The sequence below is a fragment of the Monodelphis domestica genome, chromosome 2 (genome assembly GCF_027887165.1).
Source record: "Monodelphis domestica isolate mMonDom1 chromosome 2, mMonDom1.pri, whole genome shotgun sequence".
NCBI lineage: Eukaryota > Metazoa > Chordata > Mammalia > Didelphimorphia > Didelphidae > Monodelphis > Monodelphis domestica.
Window position 1 is genome coordinate 29,166,024 of NC_077228.1, and position 20,789 is coordinate 29,186,812.

Below are 20,789 nucleotides of genomic sequence, written 5' to 3' on the forward strand. Positions count from 1 at the left end.
GAAAACGTGGTAAATAAGATGAATTTGATGAACCTGGATAGAGGTTGGTTGGGGCAGGGCCGGAGGGAGCTACTGAAGGGTTTGGAGCTGATTAGTCCCCTGCCTGATCTCTGTGCTAGGAAAACAATTTGGGGGTGTAAGGGTAAAAAGTTGGTTTGACAAAATATTTATGAGTTTGAAAAATCATTGTGGTTGCCAATTATAAAATATGAGCCCTTAAGTCAAAATGACTGTTAGCAGCTTTATTTACAAGTGGGTAGAGATATGAAATATAGGAGTGAGGTAGAACGATAGCTTAGCTATAAATACCCCAATCCTAGACCACGAATGCAGATCTGAAAGCGAGTCTCACCCGAATCCAAAGCCCTAATTAGGAAGCCAAAATCTTCCCGAAAAGCCAGAAGAAACCCCAAAAAGACTGCCAAGAATCTCATCAGAGCTCACTGGTAAAGCACACCGAAGCACCAACAGAGAGAGAGCATTCTCCCTGAAGAACCAAGTGAATCTTGTCTCACCTTTTATAGTCCTTTTTTCCATTTCACAGGAACCAATCACAGCCTCCTAATTTGCCTAGCCCTGCCCGTGGGGGGCGGTGTTTGTGGCCTTGGGGTGTGAGCTAGTAAGTGACTTGTGAGCTCTCTTACCCAGTAACTTACCAAGTGCTAAGTAGGGGGGCTTCAGATTCTTGATTTGATTTAATTAAGGGTTGCTGATTGATTACATTTAAAAATAAACTAAGAGAGTCTAATTCTCTCTTCACAGAGGCGGAGGAAGTGTGGCTCAGAGCAGGGCAAGAAAGTGTAGAGAAGGTGTGGGGGTTAGGACTGCTGAGGCCGCAGCTCTGTGGGGCTTCACAAACATTTTTATCTCATTTGGGAGGGGGTTCCTCAAGTTGCTCATGACTGAATGGGAGAGACAACACAGAAGAGAGGTGGTGGAAGTAGGTAGTGAGTTCCCTGTTTCTGGAGGTCTTCCAGGAGAGGCAGGCTGGCCACTTGTTGAGCATGTTATATTGGAGGCTTCCAGCCAGTGTAGGTGGGACAGAATGGTCTAGGAAGCTCCTTCCAACGCTGAATCCCAACACGGGCACCCTCCCATATTGAGTGCCAAGGCAGATCTCGAGCACCATCCTGCCCAACACATGATGTTTCTCTGCCCAGTCACCTCATATTTCTTGCTTGGAAATTTTTCTTTTTTGCTGGATGAAAACTGGGGCGTCCTTGCAGTCTGGCTCGAGGGGCTGAGCAGTGACAATTGTCTGAGGAGCGATGGGCTTCTAGCCAGGAAGCCAATCGGGGCTGGAGAGATGCCCACTCGAGTCAAGGGGGGAAGGAAGAGGAGAGGCAGCCTGCTGTCCCAGGGCTTCGGTGCAGCATCACAAAACCACGGACTGTAGGGCCTCCACTCTTGACCACCACCCTCTCCTGGGAGATCTCCCTGGATAAGAGTCTGCATGCCCAGGTAGTCCCTTCTATTTGGGGGCTCTTTGGAGCTCCGGTCTGAAACAATCTGCCAGCTGTGTTCCTTGCTCTAATTTCTGCCCTCTTTAGAGAAGCTGCAGAAGTCGGGCTCTCTCGGGGCCAGGCAGCTGTCGGGTCCCATCTAAGGTCTGCTTGTCCAGGCTCTGGACAGAGCCGTCAGTGACTGGCCCTGGTTCGGGTCCCTCTCCTCTGGCCGTCTCCTGCTTCTCACTGTCCTGCCTCTCCTGATACCAGCTGCCCAGGTTGGCGAGCAATGGCGCCACCACCTCACTCCTCCTGGATGCTGGAGCTCTCTTAAGAAGGCAGCTGGGGACTCAGAGGTGGCTAGTGCTGGAGTCTGGGCACCGGAATTCAAATGCTGCTTCAGACACTTACTGGCTGTGTGACTGTGGGCAGGTCACTTAACCTCTCGTCTGCCTCAGTTTCCCCATCTATAAAATAGGGGTGATAATAGCACCTGGCTCGAAGTTCACACCAGTGAAGTGCTTGGCCACCCTGAAAGGACTGAATACTAAAAGCTAGTTAGGAGCCTTTATGGCCAGCAGGGCAGACTACTAACTTGTTTTTAGCTTGGAGGCAGGCAAGGTTTTCATTGAACCTTCCTTTCCCTTTTACCAAGTTGATTTTTTTGAACCTAAAGGCAAGGTTTTACAATCGTTCTTATTAAATAGTATCTTCGGCCCAATGTCAAGATTAAGATCCCCTGAGGCCGGGGCTCCCTGATGGGGTGGGGGGAGGGGGCTTGCAGATGTCCTGTGCCTTTATCTGAATCAGGGATAACCCTCCGGGCCCAGGAGAAGAGGGAGATGATTCTGTGAACAGCGCCTCCTTCTGCACTCCAGGCACATCCCCTCTCTGCCCCCTCCTCTCCCCACAAGGAGGCAGAGGTGTGTTAAGAACCAGAGTGGGACAGGTGGTAAAAGCTTCCCATGAAAGCCCTTGTTTCCTTCCCTCTTGAAGATCTGTGGCGTCACCCAGCCCAGCCTTGGACCCCTCACCCCTCCTTATCCCGGAGGAGCCTGAGAAAGGCCTGGAGGTGAAATGGGGTCCCCATGCTCCCCTGGTCCTACTGACTCCCAGCTGTGTCCTCCTCCAGGGAGGGCCTTCTGGCAGCTCTTCAAGCATGGGCAGGGGCATCGCCTTCTCAGTGGGTCACAGTAAGTAGGAGCTGGGCAGTGTGTGGCCAGGGAGCCTGCCCAGGAACATGGACTGACTCATGAGCAAAAACAGGCTGGAACACTCAGATTGAAGGCCCTTTGACCTGTGATAATGGCTCAGATGGGGGATGAAGCCAGCCCTGGTTGAGGCTCAGCCTCTCTCACTCACTTTGCACTTGTGAACTTGGAAATTACTCCACCCTAATTAGACGTACTTTAGGGGAAGATAAAGTTGTAAACTCCTGATTGAAGAATGAAGGTACTTAACTCATACCTTATAGTGAAGCTAAAACTTAAGCTAAGTCTATTTTTAGATCTAATACAAAAGGATCTTAAGTACCTATAAAGGTTAAATTAATCACAAAAAGGTCAAGTAACTCACAAAAGGTGAGCTTAACAAAGAAGTATGAAGTACCTCAGGAGATATAATCTAACCAGAGAAGGTGAGAACTAAAGAATGGATAGTCCTGGAGAAAATCTAATCAAAGAAGGTGAGAACTAAAGAATAGGCAGTCCTGGAGAAAACATCTACTGTGATTGGTAGACGGGAAAATTTAGGGGAGGTGACATAAGAGAAAATTTCTTTAAAAGGAGGCTAAATGCCCATCAATTGGGGAATGGCTGAACAAACTGTGGTATATGTTGGTGATGGAGTACTATTGTGCTAAAAGGAATAATAAAGTGGAGAAGTTCCATGGAGACTGGAACAACCTCCAGGAAGTGATGCAGAGCGAGAGGAGCAGAACCAGGAGAACATTGTACACAGAGACTAATACACTGTGGTATAATCGAACGTAATGGACTTCTCCATTAGTGGCGGTGTAATGTCCCTGAACAACTTGCAGGGATCCAGGAGAAAAAAACACCATTCATAAGCAAAGGATAAACTATGGGAGTGGAAACACCGAGAAAAAGCAACTGCCTGAATACAGAGGTTGAGGGGACATGACAGAGGATAGACTCTAAATGAACACTCTAATGCAAATACTATCAACAAAGCAATGGGTTCAAATCAAGAAAACATCTAATGCCCAGTGGACTTACGCGTCGGCTATGGGGGGTGGGGGGGGAGGAAAAGAAAATGATCTATGTCTTTAACGAATAATGCTTGGAAATGATCAAATAAAATATTTAAAAAAAAAGATTAAAAAAAATAAAAGGAGGCTAAAAAAGTCAGTTGAGGTAATTCAGTTCAGAGTGCAATTGGATTCGGAGTTCAGTTCAGTGAGGACTGGAGCTCAGCCTGGAGGATCCCCCTTAGATAGCTTCCTTGGAGATAGTCTCGTGGTGAGTGATAAGACTGACTCCCTTTACCTTAGGCTCAGGGAGGCCACTTTAGCCAAGGCCTTTACCTACTACCTGGCTCAGCCTGAGCCAGAGCATTTTAAATTAACTCTCTCTCTCTCTCTCTCTCTCTCTCTCTCTCTCTCTCTCTCTCTCTCTCTCTCTCTCTCTCTATCTCTCTGTCTCTCTCTCTGTCTCTCTCTCTCTCTCTGTCTGTCTGTCTTTCTCTCTCCTTTCCTTAATTCCTTCTCTCTATATTAATTAAAATCACCATAATTCCCAGCTGACTTGGGTATTTTATTATTTGGGAATTTTTCCTGGCGACCAATTATTTAGATTTCAAGTCACAAAGCTAAAATCATCTTTACACACGTCCATCCGTTCTCCACCTCTCCAACGTCCCTCTCAGCCCTGAATGCTCCATTCTGGGTCTTACATGCTCTCCCCTGTGCCCAGAGCCAAACAAGCCCATCAAGTATTGGACTGTGCTAAGAGAGGCATAGCCAGCCTGAAGTGCAGCCTTCCCGCTGCCCGCTGCCCTCTGCCCTCTGCCCTACTCAGTCTGGATTTGGAGCATCCAGTTCAGTTCTGGGCCCTGACCGGAAGAACAGCGACACATCAGCTAGAGGGAAGCGAAGGCTCAGTGAGAATAGGGCAGCTGCCCTCCAATAGGCAAAAGTCTTTTACATGGAGAAAGGAGGGGGCCTGTTTGGCTTGTCCAGAGAGGGGAGGACAGGAAGCTGAGGAGGTGAGGCTGGGAGGGGAGGGGAGAGCCAAAAAGAAAATGGTTCTAAGAATGAGTTGAGCAACAGGAGAATAGGCAGCCTTAAGAGGCTACTCTTTAGCTACTCTTCCACAGAAGTCTGCCAGGGAGCCAGAATGCCTGCTTGTGGAGTGGGACCAAGAGAGGGTTCTTAGGCCCGTCTCTCCCAGTGTAGAAGCCTAATGCTGTGGTTCCCACGGAACTCCGTCACCCCTGTCCCAGGGGTCCCCCCAGTCCTGGCATCCTCTGCTCTAGATCCTCGGGGACACCCCAGTTCTGACCTCTTGATTCTTAGTGGTGCATGAATTCATTCAGACCTACCCTGACTCTGATACAGTTTTGTTTTGTGAGTGTCCTGACATGTCCACATGCTACTGACACTGGATTGTCTCGTAACATCTGACTTGGAAGAGATAAAACTGAACTGAGCTCGTTCCTTCGGTTGCCTTCGGTTAGTTGTCTGTCTATCACTTGAGTCCTTTTTTATGTCATGCACATGTTCCGCTGCTGGGTTTTTAATTCGGGGTTTTTTAAGAGTGGGCATCACTCCAAGGAAACGTGCAAAAGTTGTAGCCCCTCAGAGCATCTTTCACTGGCACTTAGAGAGATCATACAGGCAGTTGGTGGAGGGATATCATTTATATATCAACTGTTTTAAGGATCATCCAAGCCCACGTTGAAATAAGATTGGTCTGTACCAAAGCACGAAAGAAAGTGCTGCTGAAAATTAAAAAAACAGCTTAAATAAGAGCTGGCAAACAATTGCTGTAAAACAGCCATTAATTCTCAGGAAACAATGGGAACATCCTGTTAAAATAATCAGCTCATTTTAAGCCCAGAGGGCATCTTAATGCCCCTCAGGTCCATGTGGTTCCCTCTTTGCTGCTTTAGAGAGCTTATATTAAATAAAAATACCAACACAATCACTCTGAGCCCCCAGGAGGGCAGAGATCTGCTCTGTCTGAATTTATATTTATGTTTATCTCTTGCTAACTCCTGATGGCCTCTGAGGTTAAGGCACTCTTCAGGTTTTCAGAAACGTTTGGCTAAAGAAGCAGCAGCACATACCACCTTTTCTGTTTAATAGACGGGAAAAAGGGAAGTTGAGGAAAGAGCAGATCTGTTCTTAGAACTTCCCTCAGGCTTTGAGGAGGCGGCTACCATCCGTGGCATAAGTGTAAATCTTCTGCCCCAAGTTGCTGTGAGGGAGGCAGGACTGATGGGCCTCCTCCATCTCCCTGCCATCTTTCTCTGCCACACGTCAGGCTACTTTCTCTTTCTCTTGTCTGCCCCAGGCCAGATCTTTCTGGCTCAGCTGTTCACAGTCCGGTTCTGAGGTCCTGAGATAGCCCTTTGTTTAATCCAAGTTGCTCAGGTTGTGACTACATCCTTTGCCCAATCAGAAGGGCCTGTCTGGGCAACATCCCTGTAATTCATCCAGTGGCTTTCCAGGACTTTTCACATTTCATCTAAAGTTTCTGGCTGATTGAATAGTGTCTTCTCCTGAAAAATGTATGAAGATTGAATGGGATGAGGCAATTTTGTCCCCACTCTTACACAAGCAGTGACCTTCGGAGAGATCTGGCAGCCAGAGAGGTTGGCACCGATTCTCTTGCCGTACTGGATAGGCGTCCCATTGAAGCTGGAAAAGAGTTTTAAAATGTTTAAGCTTCTCATTATTATTATGAGGAAAACTCCTGCCATGGGCTAGATACTACAGAGGCTCTATCCAAGTCATTGTCATCAAATAATCAAGTAGGCCAAGATGATTAGATTGTAAAACATCAACCCCAAAAAATATTTAAAAATTTTCCTGTAGGCCATTTATTGAACAAATTATAAACTCTGAGAAATATATTGATATACTGAAATGCAAAATCATTCCAGAATTCAGGAATTTCCAAATGGAAATAGGATACTTCCACACCATCTTGCATCATGCCCCCCCCACATATATAATGAAAGGTTAAGATATATATTCAAGAGATAATGCAATAGTGTCTAACATTTATATAGCACCTACTGTATGCTGGGTTCTGTGACCAAGTAATATTTACCGGCATTATCCCATATGATCCTTGTAACGACCCTGAGAAGTAGGTGCTTGCTATTATTACCTTCATTTTACAAATAAGAAAACTAAGGCAAGCAGGTTAAATGATACACTAGTAAGTATCTAAGGCCAGATTTGAATTCAGATTTTCTTGACTCCAGGTCTACAGCTCTAACCATGTCATTGCTTAAAGATATATATGGTTTAATAACCTTGAAACTTACCTGATTTTAAGCCTCAGTGAAAATCCATGAACTCTAATTAAGGCTGGACTTTAAAAAATGAACTATTGTCAAAGGTTTACTTAATATCCAATATAATAAAAGTATGTTTCATGGTGAAGAACTTTAGAGAATGTGTCAAAATCTCGTGAACTCAGTGCCAAATCATGTAAAAATAAGTGACTGACCAAAAAGAAGGACATATTGCATGTTAAATTTTCTAAGAAGTCAAGAGTTATAGCATTTGCAATCAACCAATTTGTTTAACTTTGTCCCAAATAATGAATAAGCCACCATGTATTCCAAGATCTCTTCTGTAGCTGACCTTCTATGAACATAGGAACAAAAGACCAAAATCAATCACCAAGCATTTATTAAGCCCTACTTTGTTTGTGGTACAGTGCTAGGAGCTAGAGACCTTAAAGCATGTAGTGTCAGGAGCTGGGAGGAACCTGAGCATACACATTGTCAGAGCTAGAAAAAACCAGAATTAGATTTTGTCAGAGCCAGGAAGTCCAAAAGTAGAGAAGAGAGAATGCTGGAGCTGGGAGGGACTTGAGAACAGATAACAACACAATGTCTGGAGTGGGAGTGTGCGTAGAAGCCACCTAGTTCAACTACTTTGATCTAACAGGCGAGGAAACTGAGGAACACGAATCCTTAGATTACCTGTCTAGGAGCACACAGAAAAACAGTAACAAGGCTAGTACTAGAACAGGGTCCCTTAGCCATGCCAGCCCTCCTCTCCCAGCAGGGAGTTCCATGTTGGACCTCCATTTTGGGAAGGCTCCAACCTTTACTCCCCTCTGGGCTCTGCATCTGAGTCTGGATTTCACCATGATGCTGTGCCCTGCCTCCTCCTAGGAACCTTCCTTTCCACTCTCCTCCCTGCCCTTTCCCAGCTTTGGGCTTCCCTCTTGTGCGTTTCTTCTCTGCTCCCCTTCCCCCAAATGTAAGCTCCTTGGAGGCAGGGATTGGCTTTCCTTTTGCTGGTATTTGTCTCTCTTGTGCCTCGGTACTTGGTGCTCTTCCTCCTGCTTTTCCTGGCTCCTAGGCTGGTTCCTGTTTTGGATGGGGTGTCCTGACCAATATCTGTAAAATGGCCCCAAAGCAGCCAGCCTGGTCATCCACACAAATGGGCCCGCTGTTCTTCCCTGCTTTGGGAGCTCCCTCTCTGGGCTAGACCCTCTGCATCCAGGATCATGAGCTAAGGAAACCCCCAAGGCTCCAAATGGCTCGCCGTCCTCAGAGAAAACACTGGCCATGAAGTCTGGGGCTGGGCCTGGCTTCACCCTGATTTGCCCCGTGAGCCTCTTGACGTTCCTCGCCCTTCCCAAGCCTCAGTCTCCCCTTCTGTAAAATAGCCAGGCCAGTCCTCGCCCATCCTGCCCAGCCGTCAAGGCTGAGCTAGAGAAATGGGTGTTGTTGGTGTGGCTGCAGTTCTGGAGCTCTTCAGACGCATCTCTGAGCGCGCTCCGCCGAAGGCTCTCCTTCTCTGGTCTGCAGGGGAGGCCATGGAGGAAGAGGAGTTTACAGAAGCACAAAGCCAGGAGCGATGGGCTCGGAGGGCCAGCAGGCTCAGGAAGCGGCGGCCCGCCATGGAGAGGAAAGATGGGGACGATGAGGAAGAGATCAGTTTCCCACCCGACGCCCTGCCCATCCGCCTTGTGAGCCTGACTTCTGCCTGGGCCCTGGATGCTGAGCCTCCTGCAGTGTAGAGGGGACAGGAGCCGCATTGCTGGAAAGCAGGCCCCGGGATCTGGGGCCCAGCCCGGCCCCCCCACCTTCCTGGGTGGCCTTGGGTCGCTCCTACTCTTGCTCTGGGCCTGTTTGGTGAAAATAAGGGAGAAGGTTCGGCCCTGTTCTGGGCTTTGTCGCAGCCCCTCTGCTCGCTGTTCTCAGAGCGCGTCTCGCCCTCACGTTCCACAGAAAGTCTGTGCTGCTTAGCTCGGCTTTCAATGAGTGCTGGAGGGACAGGCCCTTCCTGGGCCCAGAATCCCCTGCGCTGAGAGAAGGGGCTTTCCTGCTTTTTGTGCTCCGGCTCCCTGCTCTGTTCCCTTGTGCTCCTCCCCACCATTAGGAAAAAGGCTCGGCCTCTCTCCCTCCCTCGCTCCCCTTGCTTGGAGATTTTGCTTTGTATCAAAAGAAAGAGACCCTGAACAGAAGGATCCCCACATCTGCGTCCTCGAACTTGGGGGGCTTCTGCGACCGACTTCTGAGTCTAAGGCGAGAGCTGAGGAGCCTGGAAGTGCCCCCCCCCAGGAGCCCTTCAGAGGGGTGTCTGGAGGCTGCTCTCGCTGTGTGACTCTGGGCCAGTCGCTGGGCTTCCCCCTCTGTGCACGGACAGGATCATGTGGCATCTCATGGGGAGATCAGACAAGACTAGAGCAGCCCGAGGGGGGCCCTGGAGCAGGAGATGCCAGCCCTGGGGGGGAAGAGCTTGGGACAAAGAACTTTGAAGCTGAGGAGTCTCCGAGCACCCAGTGCCAAAGCCTAGAAGACGTTTTGAATCCAAGACCTTTGGATGGCATGACGGGGAGTCGAGGCTGGCAGCACCCCAGCAGTCCCCATTCAGGTCATGCCCACGGCAGTCCCTGCAACGTAGCCCTTTTCCCCAGCACAGACCGGGCTGCAGAGCTTCATAAGTGAGACCGCCGTGCTTTCCTGGACCGTCAGCTCCTCTAGAGTCAAGCTGAGCCAAACAAGACCCAGAAAGCCAAGTGGAGCCAAACCGAAGAGGAAAACATCATGAAAGAATGCGGCCACTCATTAGCTAGAGATTGAGAGGACACGGTCCAGGGCCGCTCAGCACGTCCAAGCCCAGGTCTCCTTAAAATAGTTCTGCAAAGGACACGGAGAATTCCACACGATAATAGGAAACAGCACGGACGCGGCTTCTCTCCAGGGCTCTTGGCACAGCCCAGCAGCGGCTCCCCCAAGGTGTCTGTCTCTGCTGTTAACCCCCAGCTAGTTGTATGTGGCCCAGCAGAAACATCCCACAACAACCCGGGCCAGGAAGAGCACAAACGCCGGGCACCTGGCTGGCCCGCTGACTCGCTCTCTTTCTCTGTCCATCTCTGCCAGTTTTCAGCTGATTTAATTCATTTTTTAGCTTTAAAAGATCCATGATGACCTCCTTTGAGCCTGACCACACTTCTGTGAGAGGTTTCATCATCCTCGTTGTGGAAGCTGATGTTAAGGGTAGTTAAGTTAGAATAATGCAGCGAGGAACTGCCAGAGGTATAAGTGAAAGCCAGGTCTTTGGGTTCTGCGTCCTGCGCTGCGCACTGGGCCACACTGTCTCCCTCTCATCTACTGGAAATAAAAAGAACTTTTATTTCTGGAGGACTTTAGGCCTTAGAAAGTATGGTGAGCTACTTGAAGCTGTAGAGGCCTCTAGATTCCTTTTTTAAGGGTGATTGAAGGGGGTCCTAAACAAGGCCTCCAATTCTTTTATTTTTAGCTTTCGTGACGCCTTTCCTTTGGCCGCCACCCTCGCCCTAAACCCTAAATTCGTGCATCCTTCCCCTGTGCCTTCCCTCGCGGCAAAGTGGAGCAAAAGAGAGGAGGAGGCCGTTCAGCACAAGAAAGCACCCTGTCAGCCAAGTCTTGACAGTTCTTGAAATCTTCCCAAGGCGGATCCTCGGCCCCACCCCCTCACCAGCACCTCTGCAAGGAAGGGAAGGAGACCGGTTCTCCCATCTCTTCTCTGCAGCCAAGCTTTCCCCAGATTGTTTTAAAAAGACTTGGATCGGATGCCAAATGCATTTGGCAGAGAGGAGTGAGGAGGGTGAGGAGGCAGGGGGAGAGGCTGATCAATTGAAAAAATGAGCTGGCAGCCTCTGCCGTTTCCAAAGGGAGGAGGCAGGGTGGAAGGGTGGATAGAAGTGGCCTAGGAGCCTGGAAGGATCTGTGGCCCTGGGCAAGCTCCCGATTTTCCTGGGTCCCAGGCAGAGCATCAGTTGTCTCTCTAAGACTGTCTGTTGCAAAGAGCCAGCCCCACACTTCAGGAATAGAAGGAATTTCTCACCCGGAGCCCACAGACTCCCAGTCCCATGTCAGTCCATCAATAAGCATTTACCTCAAGGGCAGTGAAGGGGCCCACTAGATGGAGCATCAGGCCCAGCGTGGGGAGGACCTGCTTTAATCTGGCCTCAGACACTTCCCAGCTGTGTGACCCTGGACAAGTCATTTGACCCCCATCGCCTAGTCCTGACCACTCTTCTGCCTTGGAACCGATACACAGTATTGATTCTAAGATGGAAGGTGAGGGTTTGTGGTTGATTTTTATTTTTGGGTTTTTTTTCCATTTGAGTAAGTTTATTTAGTCAATTTAGAACATTATTCCTTGGTTTCAGTAATCACATTATTTCCCTCCCTCCCCTCCACCCACCCTTTCCATAGCCAGCACTCAATGCCACTGGGTATTACATGTGTCCTTGATCAGAACTTATTTCAATGTTGTTGATGTTTGCATTAGGATGTTCATTTAGCGTCTACATCCCCAGTCATATCCTCATGGAACCGTGTGATCAAGCAGTTGTTTTTCTTCTGCGTTTCTACTCCCACAGTGTTTCTCCTCTGAACATGGATAGTGGTTTTTCTCATAGATCCCTCCAAGTTGTTCAGGATCACTGCATTCCCACTAATGGAGATGTCCATTACATTCGATTGTGCCACAGTATCAGTCTCTCTGTGTACAATGTTTTCCTGGTTCTGCTCCTTTCGTTCTGCATCACTTCCGGGAGGTTGTTCCAGTCTCCATGGAATTCCTCCACCTTATTCTTCCTTTTAGCACAAGAGTATTCCATCACCAACATGTACCACAATTTGTTCAGCCATTCCCCAGTTGAAGGGCATCCCCTCATTTTCCAATTTTTTGCCACCACAAAGAGCGCAGCTATGAATATTCTTGTACATGTATTTTTCCTTATTATCTCTTTGGGGTACAAACCCAGCAGTGCTATGGCTGGATCAAAGGGTAGACAGTCTTTTATCACCCTTTGGGCATAGTTTCAAATTGCCCTCCAGAATGGTTGGATCAATTCACAACTCCACCAGCAATGAACTAATGTCCCAACTTTGTGTGGTTGTTTTCTTTAAGGCTATTGGAATCATTCAGTTTAGGGGTGCTAAAGGTTTATATCGGAGTGTTGGGTGCATGAGTAGAGATCAAGGGACTGACACCGAGATAGTGTGAGGAAGAACTACTCTCTGACAACAGATTGTTTATGTGGTGTGTGCTGGTCAAGAGTTAAGGATGACAAGGGGGCAGCGAGGTGCCTCAGTGGATAGAGAGCCGGGCCAGGAGATGAGAGGTCCTGGCTTCACCTTTGCCCTCAGATACTGCCTAGCTGTGTGACCTTGGACAAGTCACTTCACCTCCATGCCCTAGACCTTCCCATTCTTCTGCCTTGGAACAGATACTTAGTACTGATTATAAGACAGAAGTAAAGGTTTAAGAAAATAAGAAGAGTTAAGGATGATGTGTTCTGGGAGAAAAAGGGAGATTTGACAACAGATTTCTTATGTGGACTGAGTGAAAGTCAAGACTTAAGGATGACAGTGATGTGCCCTGGGAGAATGGTGATGCCCTCCATGACAAAAGGGAAAAGTGGGGGGAAAGGATAATGAGTTCTAAGCGCCAATCCTGTATTGGCATATGGTCAGAAGATGAGGAGATAGTTTTCAAAGGAAGAGGTCCAAGCTTTCTCAAGCTGTAGGATAAAATGCTCCAAATCTCTGATAGAGCCTATGCCCTGAAAGGCACATCCTGCTCACTCACCCCTGACAAAACAAATCCACGTCACTTGGATATGGTATTACCTCAGCGCTCTTGGGGTGATCCTGAGGGGCTAGGACTGTGCCTTCTGATGAGCCTCCACGTCGGGGCCTCCCCCAAGATCTTCAGCTGAGAATCCATTTAGTTAAAAAAGTGGCATTTACTAAGATGGTTCCAGAGAACAATTGGTACAAAATTTCTCACTCTACCATCAGTGCATACAAGAGGCCAGAGGAAAGTGGGCTCAAGCCTAGAAAGTGCATGCAGCAAAGGGATAACTAACAAATGGCATGTGGTGGCTGAAAGTCCTTTTCTCCCCTTCGTAGAGTGCTCAAGAATCTCCTTTGGAGGGGGTAATTGCTTTGTTTAGTTCCTTGAGGAACCATAAATCTATCCCCAGTTACTCTTTGGCTCCTGGGCTGCCTCGGTTGATCTGGAGGTAGGACAAAGAGGCCAGAGAGAAGACGGGAAGTTCAAAATCCTCTGGACCCTTTGAAGCTTGAAGTGATCCTCCAGACAAAATGGATAGGGTGTGGGACAGGGAAAGGCTTGGGCCAAGATGATTTTTCTCTCCTCTCTACTCCCCAAGCAATTTTCCTCTAGTGTTGATGTTAGAATTCTATGCTTATTTTAGCTTCTCTTGAATAACTAGTTCTCAACTTGCTGCTTGGCATTTTATGAACAACCCATGGACTGTGACTAAGTTTCCTCAGCCCATATAAATATGGTTCTGATGCATTGTTACAGGCTAAGGACCTTTTTGCACTCAGTTTCAAGGTTGATGATTGAAGCTAAAACCAATTATTTAGATTGATTAATTGTTTTCACCTGCTTAAGCTATCAAGCCATCTTATCATCTACTTTAGGTAGACTTGATTTATTTACTCAACTACTACCCTATCATTAAACTAACAGTTAGATAAATGCAATTTAAACCCCCCAAAATTGATAAATGTTAGAGGGGCTGTGAGAAAACAGGCATACTAATACACTGTTGGTATGTTGGTAGAGCTGTAGATTGGTCAGTCCATTATGAAAAGCAATTTGGAATTATACCCTCGAACTCAATGAACTGTTTATATCCCTTGATCTTCTGATATCATAACTTTACCTCTACTTCCAAAGAAATCAAAGAAAGAGGGAAAGGACCCATATGTGCAAAAATATTTCTAGTTATTCCCTTTGTTGCAGCCAAGAATTAGAAAATGTTGGAATACTCGGTTTGGAAATGACTGAACTAATTGTGGCATAGGAATGTAATAGAATTTGTTGTGTTGATCACAAATAAAAATCGGAGATTTGTATGAACTGAAGCAGAGAGGAGTGGGAAGCACGAGGAGAAGAACTTATACAATAACAATATTATAAAGACCAATAACTTTGAAACAGACTTAAGAACTCATAGGAACTCATATCAATGCCATGACCAACCATAAATCCAAAGGGCTTAAGCCTGCTACCTACTTCCTGAAAGAGCAGTGATAGACCCAAGATGCCCAGTGAAACATACATTGTCAGAGATGGCCCATATGAGAATTTGTTTTTCTTGATTATGCATATTTGTTCCTTTATCATTTTATTAATGAGGGGGCGTGAAGAGAAAAAATAAGTACTTGTTAATAGAAAATCAAAGTTAAAAAGATAAAAAAAATTTTTTTAAGGTAATAAGTTCCATTTTGGATGTATTGATTTTGAGATGCCTACAGGACATAGTTTGAAATATTCAGAATATGACTGATGCTATTAAATGGAAAGTCAGAAGAGAGATGAGAGTTGGATATAGAGATCTTGGAGCCATCTTCAGAAAGATGATGGTTGAAGCAATGGGAGCTGATGAGATCACCAAGTGAGATGTTATTGAAAGAAAAGAGAAGGCTCAGAATAGAACCTTGGGGAGACACCCACAGTTCATGAGCATGGCCAGGATGATGATCTAACAAAGGAGTATAAGAAGTAAAGGTCAAACAGGTAGGAAGAAAACCAAGAGAGACTATTGCTAAAAACCTAGTAAGTTTATTTCTAAGAAATACAGAGAACTGGAGGCAGCTGGGTGGCTCAGTGGATTGAGAGAGCCAGGCCTAGAGACAGGAGGTCCTGGTTTCAGATGCTTCCCAGCTGTGTGATCCCAGGCAAGTCACTTAACTCCCATTGCCTAGCTCCTATGACACACATGTCAGTGCTGACACATGTAGCCATTTTCAATGACACGTGGCTGCATGCAGGCTCAGCACACCTCAGGACCTCCCAAGGAGCCATGTGCTCCCAGTCATGGCCTTGGCCATGCCTCCGTCTGGCCCAGAGGGAGGGTTGCTCCACTAGCTGGCCATGGGGGCGGGGAGCAAGTGGCTGGCAGCATGCAGGGTGTGTGGGGCTCCTGTCGGGGCAGGGAGGAAGAGCAGGTGCTCATGGAAGGAGCATGCAGGCAGGTAGGCAGGCTGGTGGGCAGCAGCCACTACCCTTGTAGCACCACTGGACCAGTCAGCTGGGGAGGGGCATGGTGGGGCCAGGCCTTTGGAAGACTGGGCGGAGCTCCGGCCATGTACAATGGAGGAATACCTGGAACCAATTACCAGACACTTTTAGCACCCTGAAAAATAGAGCAATGGCTTTACTCGAAATTTTTCCCTCTATATACTTTTGTGAGACCTTGTTCTCAGTGTTAAATAATATCAAAACCAACAAAAGTAACAGATTGACAGATGGAGTTAGTATCACTTGCTTGGGCTTGAAGTGTACAAAATATCAACCTTCACTTGAAGATTTGGCCAATGAAATTCAGCAACAAAAAAGTCACTAATAGGCAGGTTAGAAGTCACTAAGTAGGTAAGTTAAATATTTGAATAAGTTAAATAAAGTTTTTGGTTTATTAAATACAATTATATATTACAATTATACATTTGTGTTATTGAAACTATAAATATCATGAAATTATGGTTTTTTTCTCAAAGTGACACACCACCCCAGTTATGCTTGGTTTTTTGGTGAATTTTGACACACCGAGCTCAAAAAGTTCCTCATCACTGGCCTAGCCCTTACTATTCTTCTGCCTTGGAACCAATACACAGTATTGATTCTAAGATGGAAGGTAAGAGTTAAAAAAAAAAAGAAATACAGAGAATTGGTTGAAATGTATAAAAAATCAAAACCATTCCCCACTGATAAATGGTCAAAGGCTATGAATAGCCAATTTTCAGAACAAGAAATCCAAGTGATCAACAGCCATGTTAAAATGCTCTAAATTACAATAATTAGAGAAATGCAAATTAAAACAACTCCGAGATTCCAACACTTTGGCAAAGTTGAAAAAAAAATGACAAACCCTGGAGGAAATATGGGAAAACAGATACATTAATTCCCTGATGGTAGAACTAGGCACTATTCTAGTTATATCTGGAAAGCACTTAGAACTATACCAAAACAGCTATAAAACCATGTACACCTTTTGACCCAGCAGTATCATCCCTAGATCTATGGCCCAAAGAGATCAAAGAAAGAGAGAAAGGATCTCTATGTACAAAAGTATATACAGTAGCTCTTTTTGTGGCAGCCAAAAAATGAAGTCTAAAGGAATTCCCATCAATTGATGGAAGAGCTGAACAAGTTGTATTATATGATCGTAACAGAATACTATTATGTTATAAGAACTGATGAAGGGGCTAGCTTCAGAGAAACCTGGGACAACTTGTATGAACTGATACAAAGTGAAGTGAGCAGAACCTAGAGAAAATGTATACAATATTGTTCATCCTTCATTTTTCACAGAGGACCAATAGCATCAGGTGATGTCTTGAATCATACATGAGTCAGCCTCACTCTCTCTTCCAGAGTCCAGTGGCAAGATGACTAGTGATGGCTCAGGATGCAGTGGCCAACCTTGGCTTCTTCCATCTTTCACCAAGCTCTAAGTGCTTCATGGTGCCTGCTTTGGCCACCTTCTTGGCCAGACACCCTCCTAACTTACCAGTGGATTTGAGGCCTGTCAGCTACCCTCAACCTGGTTTAGCCTGTCTGCCAAGACAATTTACTGCAGTATGGCCACTGCGCATGCTACAGCCTCTTGGGGCCCTGAGGGAGAGCTGAGTGGTAGGCAGAAACCAGGGTGGGGAATGTAGTCCCCTCTTTCCCAAACACACCACCAGATTACACAAAGACAAACAACTTTAAAAGATATAGGAATGGGGAGGGGGGAGGGCAGCTAGGTGGCTCAGTGGATTGAAATCCAGGCCCAGGAACAGGAGGTCCTGAGTTCAAATTTGATCTCAAACACTTCCTAGCTATGACTCCAGGCAAGTCCTTTAACCCCCATTATCTAGTCCTTACTGTTCATCTGCCTTGGAACCAATACATAATATTGATTTTGAGATGAAAGGTATGGTTAAAAAAAAAAAAGGACAGAGGAACTCTAATCAACACAATGACCAAACAAAATTCCAGAGAGCTCATGATGAAATATACTATCTACCTCTTGATAACAAGAGGATATACCCAGAATGCATAGTGACATATTCTATTTTGGACATGGCAAACACACGAATTTGTTTTTCTTTTTTTATTCATGTTTTAGTAGGTTTTGTTTTTATTGATTTCTTGGGGTGGGGAAGGTGAGGAGGAAGAGTGGATCTTTATGAAAATTTCAATAAAATGTATTTTTATTGTTATATTCATTTTATTTTTATTTGTTTTTACATAGATATTACATTTTTATTTTTTTAAAAGTTTTTCCATGATTCCTGTTTTCTCCTTCCCCTCATCCCTTCTCCCCTCCCAGAGCTGAGAAGCAATTCCACTGGTTTATACATATGTGTGTGTGTGTGTGTGTGTGTGTGTGTGTGTGTGTATAATATCATTCAAACCCATTTTTATATTATAAAATGAATTTTTTAAACCTAGAGATAAAAAGGTATTTAAGAGGTGTTCAACAGGGTCAAAGGCTGCAGGAGGCCAAAAAAGATTGAAAATGGAGAAAATACGTTTAGATTTTGCCAAGAAAAGAAATAGAAAAGAAGGGAAGGAGGTAAAGGGTAGGAGCAATCCAGAGCTACTTTTGGCACGGTGTTATCTAGGAGAGAACAGTGGAGAGAGAGAAAGAACTGAGATAAGGAAGTCGGGGTGAGAAGGTAGCATTGGTGAAGGGATGGTGTCCTGGGAGATAACTGAAGGGTAGAGGGACTGGAGGTCATGGTGAGCATGAGGAACAGGTGAGGGGATCATAAGGCAGCGGAGAATATAGAATGCAAAGAGATTATTATAATCAGATCATGGGATTTCAGTGTTCATAAGCCTGGAAATGGAGAACTTGCCAGGGATGTCAAATTCAAAGTCTGCTCCGCTCTGTAAGCAGCTGGGGTGGGGTAGGGTGGAGGAGGAATTCCCAGGACTGAGTAAACTGAGCAACAATGAAGGGAGAGTATTTAAGGGAGCCTCCTTATATATCCTGACCTTCCTTAGGATGAGAGGAAGAGGTGATGTGGAGAGGAAGCTGCGATGACCTGGGGATAATGATCACCGACATCTGCATGTGGTGATAAACTGGAGAGCACAAAGAAGAGAAGAGAAGATCTGGTTGAGTGATGGAGGGAGAGGGAAAGCCTGGAGCAAGACAAATATTCCCACTTTCTCACTGTGACCCGTGTGTGGAGGACATGAGAGGAAGGGCCACCATTTCTGGAGAGGGTGCTGAGAGGAGCTCTGTCTTCAGGAGAAGCCTCTCAGTAAGAGCTAGTAGATGAAAGGGGTAGGAAAGGGGCAAGCCCAAGACGAAAGCCCATCCGTTACTTCTAGAGTAAGCATTCCGTAGAGCCCTATGGAAGGGGTGTGAGCATCTGCAGTGGGATGCCGAGAGGTGGGGGAGAAGAGGAAGGCTGAAGCGGATGAAAGACAGCAGCAGAAAGAAGAAGTGGAGCAGACAAGATCTGAGCTTGTCTGCCAACGCCTGGGGGTTCCGAATCCCTGACATGGGGCTGGGGATACAATGGCAGCTGATTAGGAAGGAGTGGGGGGGAGCTTACTGTACAGAAATGATCTCCAGAATGTTTGATCCTGCACTCTGATCAGTAAAACGATTTTGAGGATGCACCCCAATAGATTCAATTGACTTACAAATTCGGCAGCGTCCATCTACCAATAATCATATGCATTATAGACATTTAAAATGATGACCTACGGACGAAATGTTTGATCTTGGAGTCCAGGAGGAGTCATTGGGATGTATTGAGTCAGCCCTACACTTTGGCAGCTTTGGCAGAGTGGAGAGAGGATGTAGGGCAAAGAGATGCCACCGGAGGGTCCTGGAATAGTCTAGTGGGGGGCTGAATGAGGGTTATGAAAACACGGTGAGAAAAGGGGACAGAGGAGGCTGAGGAGGCTTGAAAGGACAGTTTGGAAACTGACTGGATGTATGGGGTGAGGAAAAGGCAAGAATTGAGGAGGACACTGAAATTCTGAACGAGAAGGTTGGGAGAATGCTGAACAGTGAGCTTGAGGAGACTGAGAAGTCCTGGCATCTGGGCTGCAGATCCCCTGGGGGAGGGAGGGCTGTGGTGGCCACCAGGTGATCCAGTGATAAGGCTGTGGGGATGCCAGCGAGAGGATGGGAGACTGCCTGCTCTTGGCTAATTCAGAGGAGACAACAGCCAGAGGAGGTTTGGGAGGTCAGCAGAGGGTGTTATGGAGATGATGACGATGATAAAGAAGAAGAATGAGGTGGCATAGTTGTGTTGGGGGAAAACTCACGGTTACTGGGGAGGGGAGGAAGAGATCCCTTTCCCCTCTATATTTGCACCGTCTGATGGATCCCACACTCCAAAGAGTCCCTTGGAGGTGCGGGGCTCCCCTTTGGAGTCAAAGGTTTTATATGATGTTCTGAGAGTCTTGTGTTCAAATGCTGACCCGTGCTACCCCTGAAAGGCTCTGGAGAACGCTCCAAAGGCCGTGGGAGTCTCCTCTCTTTCCTCCAGCAACTGGGGAGCTGTCCATGGGCCAGCCTCTCTCCGATGGGTCTCCTCCGGCTTCGAGCCTCTCCGGCTTCTCTCCATTGTCATTTTTATCCGGCTCGGCGGGGTGGTGACTCCCGGCTTTCAGAAGGGAATGCTAGTGTCAGAGACGCCTTTCCGTGGTGGAGAGCAGCGTGGGGTGGTCAGCGTGGCGGCTCAGCCAGCCCTCCTCCTCCCCTTCACTTCTGGCCCCTCTTCAGAGCCCGGGCATCCGCCCAGCCTGGGCCAGCTCCCTGGGCTGCCCATCCGGTTGTACAGGCAACGGACTTGGCCGCTGCGGTGTTTCCTCGTGGGCACGAGGGGCCGGATCTCCCTGGGCCATTGTTGAGGCCCCCCGGTCCTTGCCCAGGACGCCCGGGGCAGCTCCCCGGAGACCTCGGGGTGAGGGGGTGGGGGGACTCGTGGCCTGGCGCCCTTTATCTCCCCAATGGACATCCTCGTTAAATCAGAGAACGAAGACTTCTGTGTTTCATTTGCAACTGGGCAGCAGGGCTGTGGGAAGAGCCCAGGCCTGCGGGTGGCAATGGGTGGTCAGCAGCTCTGTGTTCTCATTCTGCCGGGAGGCTGGACCTCAGTTTGTTCATCTGTAAAATGTACAGTTTGGACCAGATGGTCCCTTTCCGCCCTGGCACCCCATTGTCTTTGACCAATCAATGGAAGCCCCCCCAACACTTTATGCTGTTGAAGAGGCCAGAGCTTGCCCGATGGTGGTACAGGCTTGGGGAGGCCCCTCTGGCTGCTCTGGAGCTCACTGCCAGGGCCAAGGACCCCGGGCTCCCTCGTGCAGAGGCCAGCCCGCTCACACGGAGGTAGCCGGTCCCTTTACCCCCTCCCGAGATCTCCCTGTAGTGGCACAGAATGGCCGCGCTGGGAGGGGCTTGAGGGACCTTGAGAGGGGAGCAAACAGGACCAGCACCAGGGAAGAGACGTGGACCAGGTCCCGGGGGGCTCGCGGGGCAGGATTTGTCCTCCAAGCCCAGGGGCTGCGCTCTTGCCATTTCCCCAAAGGCTCACAAGTCGGTAACTTTGTATCATACGAGGGGAAACGGTTAGGAA

At 47.4% G+C, this 20,789-nt stretch overlaps 1 protein-coding gene across 1 annotated transcript in view; it reads left to right on the forward strand.

The window, feature by feature from the left end:
* The window catches only part of AGBL4 (AGBL carboxypeptidase 4), an 867,059-nt gene that overhangs the window by 713,076 nt on the left and 133,194 nt on the right, over positions 1 to 20,789 (forward strand).